This window comes from Capra hircus, chromosome 26 (assembly GCF_001704415.2).
Source record: "Capra hircus breed San Clemente chromosome 26, ASM170441v1, whole genome shotgun sequence".
NCBI lineage: Eukaryota > Metazoa > Chordata > Mammalia > Artiodactyla > Bovidae > Capra > Capra hircus.
This window is the reverse complement of record NC_030833.1, coordinates 22273848-22283591: the sequence shown is the minus strand read 5'-3', so window position 1 is coordinate 22283591 and position 9744 is coordinate 22273848.

Sequence of the window (9744 nt, the reverse complement as noted above, 5' to 3'; positions counted from 1 at the left end):
ATCTTATTTTTCATTTTTTTAAGTGAGCCACTGAGTCTGTATAGTCTAAACTTGGAATTCTTTGTAAACGTATTGTATCAGGCTGGCCTGTCATCATTGCCTGACTCTCGTGTGACTTGTGGACTGGGTAGCGCTGCCAAACTCTCCTCTCTCTCAACGAATTTTTCAGTGCAGAAGTATTGGAGGAGATTGCCATTTTCCTTACACTAATGTTGAAATGTATATGCCTTCTTACGGTTTGCCTTACATGGCTGTGGGTGCGGGTGGCACATTGTATCAGTGTTGATTCAGGGTTTTTTTAATTTAAATTATTAAGATTTTTATCGTCCACGTATTTGAACATTCTGGGATGCTGGAGGGACCTGGGGCAGGAGGGAAGGACACAGAGATGAGATGGTTCGATGGCATCACTGACTCGGATGGACGTGAGTTCTGAGTCGGAACTCCGGGGCTGGTGATGGACAGGGAGGCCTGGTATGCTGCGATTCATGGGCCTCGCAAAGAGTGCTGACCGGCAACTGAGCAATTGAACAACGGAACTATGACTCATCTCTCTCATTTCTCCTTCGTATTTGAATGAGATCCTTGCTGGGTACAGTATTCTGGGCTGTAGGTTATTGTCTTTCATCACTTTAAGTATGTCTTGCCATTCCCTCCTGGCCTGAAGAGTTTCTATTGAAAGATCAGCTGTTATCCTAATAGGAATCCCCTTGTGTGTTATTTGTTGTTTTTCCCTTGCTGCTTTTAATATTTGTTCTTTGTGTTTGATCTTTGTTAATTTGATTAATATGTGTCTTGGGTGTTTCGCCTTGGGTTTATCCTATTTGGAACTCTCTGTGTTTCTTGGACTTGGGTGATTATTTCCTTCCCCATTTTAGGGAAGGTTTTCAACTATTATCTCCTCAAGGATTTTCTCATGATCTTTCTTTCTGTCTTCTTCTTCTGGGACTCCTATAATTCGAATGTTGGAGCGTTTCATATTGTCCTGGAGGTCTCTGAGATTGTCCTCATTTCTTTTAATTCGTTGTTCTTGTTTCCTCTCTGATTCATTTATTTCTACCATTCTATCTTCTATTTCACTAATCCTATCTTCTGCCTCCGTTATTCTACTAATTGTTGCCTCCAGAGTGTTTCTGATCTCATTTATTGCATTATTCATTATATTTTGACTCTTTTTTATTTCTTCTAGGTCCTTGTTAAACCTTTCTTGCATCTTCTCAATCCTTGTCTCTAGCCTATTTATCTGTGATTCCATTTTGATTTCAAGATTTTGGATCATTTTCACTATCAATATTCGGAATTCCTTCTCCGGTAGATTCCCTACTTCTTCCACTTTTGTTTGGTTTGGTGGGCAACTCTCCTGTTCCTTTACCTGCTGTGTATTCCTCTGTCTCTTCATCTTGGTTATATTGCTGCGTTTGGGGTGGCCTTTTTATATTCTGGGAATTTGTGGAGTTCTCTTTATTATGGAGCTTCCTCACTTTGGGTGGGGTTCTATCAGTGGCTTGTCAAGGTTTCCTGGTTAGGGAGGCTTGTGTTGGAGTTTTGGTGGGTGGAGCTGGGTTTCTTCTCTCTGGAGTGCAATGGAGTGACCCGTAATGGGTTACGAGACATCAAAGGTTTTGGGATAATTTTGAGCTGCCTGTATATTGAAGCTCAGGGGAGTGTTCCTGTGTTGCTGGGAGAATTTACGTGGTATGTCTTGTTTTGGAATTTGTTGGCCCTTAGGTGGAACTTGGTTTCGGTGTAGGTATGAAGGCATTAGATGGGCTCCTGTTGCTTAATGTTCCCTGAATTCAAGAGTTCTCTAATGTTTTCAGGCTTTGGGATTTAAGCCTCCTGCTTCTGGTTTTCAGTTTTATTTTTACAGTAGCCTCTAGACTTCTCCATCTATACAGCACTGATGATAAAACATCTAGGTTAAAGATGAAAAGTTTCTCCACATTGAGGGACACTCAGAGGGGTTCACTGAGTTATAAGGAGAAGAGAAGATGGAGGGGGTAGTTAGAGGTAACTGGAATGAGATGCGGTGAGATCAAAAGAGAAGAGAGCAAGCTAGCCAGTAGTCACTTCCTTATGTGCGGTCTATAGTCTGGACCGCTCAGAGGTATTTACAGAGTTATACGGGGAAGAGGAGAGGGAGGAAGTAGACAGAGGTGACCAGGAGGATCAGAGAGAGGAATGAGTAGGAGAGAGACAAATCCTGCCAGTAACCTGTTCCTTAGGTGTTCTCCACTGTCTGGAACACACAGAGATTCACAGAGTTGGATAGAGGAGAGATGGGGGAGAAAAGAGACAGAGGCCACCTGGTGGAGAAAAAGGAGAGTCCAGAGGAGGAGAGAGTGGTCAAGCCAGTAATCTCGCTCTCAGGTAAACTGGGATAGTGAAGTTTGGGTTTTTAAATGTACAAAATTGACCACAAAAACCTAAGAGCAAAGATTAAAAATCTAGAGTAGAGGTTGGATTTTCAAAGATACAATATTAGAGAGAAGCAGAAGGAAAAAGGAAGAAAGAAAGAAAAAAAAAAAGAAAGAAAAAGAATTATTAAAAAACAAATAAACAAACAAACAATCAAAAAAAAAAAAAGCCATCAACAACCATCCAAAGACTGTATATGGTGTTTGCCTTAAAAAAAAAAAAAAAAAAAAAAAAGTCTTTTTAAAACAAACAAACAAAAAAAAATATAGTAATAATAGGTTATAGAAATAAAAATTAGAGGGGAAATAGAAGACTTAACAATTAAAAAAAAGTTAGAAAAAAAAGCAAAAAAAAAAGGAATGATTTTAAAAATATCTGGCCCTTTCTGGTGTAATGGGCCGTGTGGGATCACTTCCAAGGTGGTTCCCTCTGTTTAACTTCTTTGTTTGCTGGCGTTTTAGGCTCACTAGTTTAGTTGCGCTGTGAGGAGGGGGGCTGCTGCTAACAAATAGCACTGTCGTGTGCACGCAGTATCTCTGCCCGGCTTGACCTGTCCTTTCTCGCGGCGCACAAACCGCTCCAGCTCTAGGATGCTCAGCCGGGAACCGTCTGGGGCCGGCCCTAGGCTGCGTGCACTTCCCCGGTCCAAGCCGCTCAGGTTCGGCGCTCAGGCAGCCCTCAGAGGCACAGATTCGGCTGGAACTGCGCTTTGTGCCCTTCCCAGGTCCGAGTAGCTCAGGAGTTTGGCGAGCGCGATCGCCGCGGCTTGTCACCTTTTCTGCCGCTGTTGCTCAGCTTTCTGGGCGGACCGCTGGCGCACCCCGTGCGGTAGATTGTGACTGTCCAGCACCCCCAGAAGTCTTAGCAAAGGAGCTTGCTTGCAGTTAGGTCCCAAGTCTGCAATTGCCCCTTTCCAGTTCTTACGACTCTGGCTGCCTGTCCCCGGCGGGGGATGGTCTGCAGCTGGCTTTTCCCGTTCCGTCCTTTGTTCTGTGCTCGGTCCTGGCGGTGTCTTATGTTTGAGCTTTTCGCGTGGTAGCTATCCCACAGTCTGGTTTGCTAGCCCACGTTAGATCGTTCTGGTTGCGCGTGGGGCGTTCCTGCCCGATTCTTACAAAGCTCTGCAGCCCGCGCCTCCCGCGCGTCCCTGCCCTGCCCCCACTTCCCAGTGGCGGATGCAGGCGTCTGTGCTGCTTTTCCGCTGGGGGAGTTACTGTTGGGCTTGTAATCTGTTGGTTTTAATTATTTATCTATTTTTCCTTCCTGTTATGTTGCCCTCTGTGTTTCCAAGTCTCGCCACAGACTCGGCAGGGAGAGTGTTTCCTGGTGTTTGGAAACCTCTCTTCTTAAAATTCCCTTCCCGGGACGGGCTTCCCTTCCCGGGACGGAGCTCCCTCCCCACCTCCTTTGTCTCCTTTTCGTCTTTTATATTTTTTCCTACCTGTTTTTGAAGACAATGATCTGCTTTTCTGGATGCCTAATGTCCTCTGCCAGCCTACAGAAGTTGTTTTGTGAAGTTTGCTCCGCGTTGAAATGTTCTTTTGAGGAATTTGTGAGGGAGAAAGTGGTCTTGCCGTCCTATTCCTCCGCCATCTTTCCCTCTCCCTCCTCAAAATTATATTTTGTTTTATGTCATTTCCACTCAGAATGTTATCCTTGACTTTTTTTTGTTTTTGAGACAGGAAGTCTATTTTTTTTTGTTTTGTTTTGTTTTTAATTTTAAAATCTTTAATTCTTACATGCGTTCCCAAACATGAACCCCCCTCCCACCTCCCTCCCCATAACATCTCTCTGGGTCATCCCCATGCACCAGCCCCAAACATGCTGTATATCCTTGACTTTTAACCTAAGCCACAAAATCTTTATAGAGGGAAGGATACCCTCTTCCATTCAGAATCATATGTATCTACTAGTACAGTGCTGAGCAAAATAATAACTATGTAATGCAGAATGGATTTTAATGCAAAATGCATTCTAATGCAGAATGCAGTAGGACACAACTGAGCGACTGAACTGAACTGATGCTTAGATTAGGTGCTGGAGAGTAAGAAGCAAATGGAGGCAGTCAGGTCACTTTTGTCCCAGCCAAAGTTACCCTAAATCAGCCAATGGCCAATCTGTCTACACACAAAGATTTAAAGGTGTCTCCATGAACAGCAGAATAATATAGCTGAACTCCAGTGACTCCAGTGGAATATACTACTCAAAACTTCTCAGTGGTACTTCATTGATTTCCAAATAAAACCCATACTCTATAGCTCAGATGATTCTACCTGATGTATTTCCTTCCTACCTCTTCAGTATAGTTAGTATCATCTTATTTTCTCTACTTTCCTATATATGCATACTACAAACATGTGAAAAACAGTTATAATATGTCACCTTTATTTGATCCCCTCCCTCTGTTGCCATATATGAACCTTGGCCAAAAGCATAGTCTCTGTAAAAAGATGGGTTTAAATATCTTGTTCATCACTTATAAACCTCCCCAAAGTTTTATTTTATCTGTAAAGTGGAAATACTAATAGCAATTTACATATAGGGTGTGTGTTAGTCGCTTAGTCATGTCCAACACTTTGTAACCCCCGTGGACTGTGTATGGCTTGCTAGGCTCCTCTGTCCATGGAATTCTCCAGGCAAGAATACTGGAGTGGGTTGTCATTTCCTTCTCCAGGGGATCTTCCCAACCCAGGGATCAAACCTGGGTCTCCTGCATTGCAGGCAGATTCTTAACCATCTGAGCCACCAGGGAAGCCCTACATATAGGGTGATAGAGGGTGTCAGTAACATGCCTGATAAGCACTCCACAAGTGTTGGCTACTATTATAAATACGTTTTTTTCCCTCTTAGAATCCCCTGTTAATTTTTCAACATACAGACCACAGATCCTCAAACACCCTTGGCTGACATTCCTTGCTGCACCACCCCCATGCTCATTCCTCTACTTTGATCCTCTTATACACTGGACATGCAAAATATAGTAGCTCTTACCAATAACACAATAGTTCATCTGTTTGTCTCCCCTCAGAGAACTGTAAGCTTCTTGAAGGCAGGGACAGGACCTAGTTCACTTATGAATTACAGGTGCCTGCACCTAATCCACTGAAGATGTTCTGTGAACATGTTTCCTTTCGTGAATTTTGGAAACATCAAGGCCCAGCTTTAGCAGAGAAGAGAATGAATAATCATAGTGGGAAAGGCTGTCAAGCATAAAGAGCTCTTGGCTCAGTTATGGTTGTATACTTTAGTGTCTTCTACATCAATGACTAGAAGGAATATATTGCCAGCCAGCTGAGTTCAAACATAAACAACTGGTAACCCAGGCATCTTACCAGGATCCTGGGTCTAAATAACTGTGATCCAGCCAAGGGGTGGCTCATAACAGAAACAGCTGATTTTTTTATGTAGTTACCAGCTCAGTTTCCCTAAAAAAATTTATATAGCTCTTTGCTTTAAAAGTGCTAATTTATCATTTATTGTGGAAAAAAACTGTCTCTGAGAAGTCAAAATTTGGGATGAATATGAGAAGCCACCTTCATCAAAATCATGATGGTAAGCAGAAGACCTCATTTTGATGAAGCTGCCAGTTTTTCTACCTTTCCAAAGGCAACAAATCTGAAAATACATATTGTGATTTTTCCCATCTGGAATTTCAAACCTATCTTTCATTAGTTTATCCACATTTCTCTGAAGAGAGATTATTGCATCCAGAATAAGGAATATGATAGTCTTATCCTTGAGGGAACTTCTTCCATTTTAAGCTCAGTTTCTGCTACAGAAGAGATTCATTTCCCTTCTTTACAATTTTTCTCAGTATTGTTAGGACCAAACTGGAGCCAGGACAGGCTCTAAGGGGCAGGCTAGGCCTGAGGTTTAGTCTCTAGGAAGGCTGAGGCACTGGAAACTCCCGCAGGCAGTGTAGCTCCACCAATCAGAAAAATCCCCGCAGCCCCCCGCCCACGCCAGACCCAAGCCAAGCCAGATAGGGATGAGAGGTTTAAAAGTCCCACGTGCATGTACGGTTTAACCAATCAGCTATGCTGTTGCAGGGACAAAGAACCATCTGTATAAAAGTAGATGTGATTCAGAGCTCGGGTCTCTTGTCGGATTCCACTGTGCTGGATGAGACCTGGGCCCTAACTGGAGCTAGCAATAAACCCCTTTATGCTTTTGCATTGCTGTGAACGTCTTATTCTCTCAGTTTTGGGGACTCGGACTCTGGGCATAACAAGTACATGATAAAATTAAGAATCAATTAGAAAATGCATGGGCTTCCTTGATAGCTCAGCTTGTACATACATACGGGAGATTCAAACACACACATAGATTCATATAGATAGGTAGATAATAAATAAATTTCTCAGATTCTCAGCAAAATTCTCTTCATAAATCCCTGCTTTTGCATCTAGAAAATGGTATTTCTCTTTGGATTCTCCAGGATTACCTGGCAATAACTAGTGCAATATTTGTGGACACAAGTGAAACTCAGATATTTTCAGTTTGCAGTTTGATTGGTGTATGCTACTCTTTCTCAGTCTTTTCTTCCCTTTTTATCTGACTTAAACCTCTTCCAGAATAATGCCCTTTCCCAAGTTGCTTTGATTTGAGGGATAGGTAATATACAATAATTAACTTTTGTAAAACCTTTCATTTCTTGGACAGAGATAATTGAATTACTGTTTATTCAAAGTTTTATCACTTCCCCTAGGATACTTAGATGATCCCACATGCTAAAAGCGTAAGATGTCCAAGTAACAAATTCCAAATTGCTATATTCACTGATTCATAGGTAAATTGGATGCTTTATCCATTTGAATTTCAAACATCATGTAGTATGAAAAATAAAAACATTTGGAAAGAAAAGATAGTTATAAATTCAATTAACTCCCAGTAATTCACCATTCCATGTAACGTTGTGATTTTGTTTTGTAATGTGTTATAGTGAGACTTACTGGTAATAGAAGTGCCTGCTTCCAATTAGGTATTTGAGAATGTGGAACTATTCTATCATGCAAGGATTAAAAAATAGTGTATAATAGGAATGCAGAACATCTGCTCAGTATGAAATAATGTTAAATCAAAAGTCTTAAAAACATTAGATAGTTGGTATCCATTGTCCAGTTGACTAAAAACAGGCAGTATTGAGGGATGTTCCCAGATGCTCAACTTCAATGGACATTCTCAGGGAAGACTGAATGCTATCTCTGGAAAAAACAAGGAAAACGCCTGCTCTGAGGAGCTCCTTTATGAACAGTGTTCCTATATATATTCTTTACATCAAATAACCTGCACCGCTTAGTATCTTTGCAATTGTGGTTATGTCCTGTGATGCATGGCTAGCAAGAAGGGTTTGAAATTTATTTCATAATGTGATCAAATAATTAGGAGACACCAAATGACTAAGTTTGGGATAAGAATGTTCTCCATGCCCAAAATAGGAAAGCATACATTTGCTTTTGAGAACAGCATAAGAAACTATGCAAAGAGGTGGCCTAACTGTGAATGTGGAGCTATAAATTGAGAATTTAGGAAGGCTGTCTATGTTGGCAGGAATAAAAAATATCTCCTTTCTGGATCAATACAATGAACAATAGAAAGGATATCACTATACACCCAAAGAAATAAACTAACCAGGAATACTAGAGAAATGATTTAAAAGAAACATGAATCCTCTTTAAGACTTGAATATTATTCTCTTTTCTTAGACTTTCTGGTGGCGGCGGGCGGAGGGGGTGGGGGGCCACCAGAAACTAAGTCCAGAGAAAACATTAATGTGATTTTCAATGAGGCCAGTTTGCACCAATGAAAGAAGGTCAAATGTGTCTTTCCCATCAGCATCCATGAAATAGGCTTATCAGTATTCTAGTTTCTTTAAGTAGAAAGTGAAGGCAAGAGATGAAACCATGATGAGAGAGAGAAACAGACATGGTAACCTACAACCACCATATTTGTGACTGAGGTAGGATTATACTTTTAGGCTTAGAAATCTGAAATAACTATTTAAGATATTAGTTATTAAAAAGGGAGCATTAAGTCCCTGATGATCACAAGTATCAATGTGTCTCTATTTTCTCATTAAAGTTATTGAAATTCAAGATGCAAAGGATTTTAAATAAATAAGAAGTAAATCAAATATTTTAGCCACCTTTATGTAAATCTATCCAACAATAACATTTCTGAGTTTGTACATTCAGGAAATTTGAGACTTTTTAAAGGGATGATAACTATGTAAGTAAGTAACATGTCAAAGTCCTGATAGAATGAAATGCTCACTCAAGTGACAGACATCACCACAGTACAATTGACCCCGACTTTAAGATGCATATATATGCTTTCCAACTCTGACTCTTATGTCATTCATTTTTAAGGACAGAGCATTTCCCTCAAACTGGTGCATTATCCAATTGGTTTTACTAGCAAAAGTGACTTGTGGAAACTAAAACTATTACTTCTAATGCAGAGTCCTCCTGGGTCCTTTATCATGAACATGTTGGCTTTCAACTTACAGTCGGCATTAACTTGTCCTTTATCCAATCAGTTGCCAGGTTTAATTCAGTTTCAAAAGAAGCAACATTTATTGGGAGCTTATTACATGTCTTGCATGGTGACAGGGAGAAATTCTGTCTCTGAATTGAGCTCAAGTCCTATTCACACTTTCTGTTTCTACTACCCTATGGCATCATTCCCACAGTTGTTCTCTCTGACTTCTTGTTCTCTTCCTTTATATATTATACTTGTTAGCAGGGACTTTTGTCAGTCTATCTGGAAAGCTAATGTCTGTTTTGCACCATAAAGAAGATATAAATATATCCCAAGATTTTAGGAAAAAAAAAAGAAGAAGAAATATGCTGTGTCTTAGCAGTCACTTGATTTCTTTGTTAATAACACCTCTATAACTGCAGTCTCTAAACAAGCATCAACCATCAAGCAGCAGAACTGTGCAACACAATGGTCCCATTGTTTTTTTTTTTTCTATAAAGGTCATTATATTTAAATTTAATATTATATCATATGCAATATATTTTTAGTGTCCTTAGTCAATGTGACTGTGATAAGTGTATGTGTCTGTGAGTATATGTGTGTGCAGAAACTTCCTCAGCTATTTATAATTCTGTAACATATTATATGAATCACTGGCCATTTCTCATGGCATCTTCAAGTATCTCTGTTGAAAGATTTGAAAGCAACAAAAACTGGACATTGACTTGTTGAGAATAAATAAAACCAGTCAAGGCTAAGGCCAAATTTTACAACCTAGAGACTATTTTAATTTGGCAAAATTTGGTCTTTTTGTTATGAACAGAAATGCCTTCACACTTGCATTGC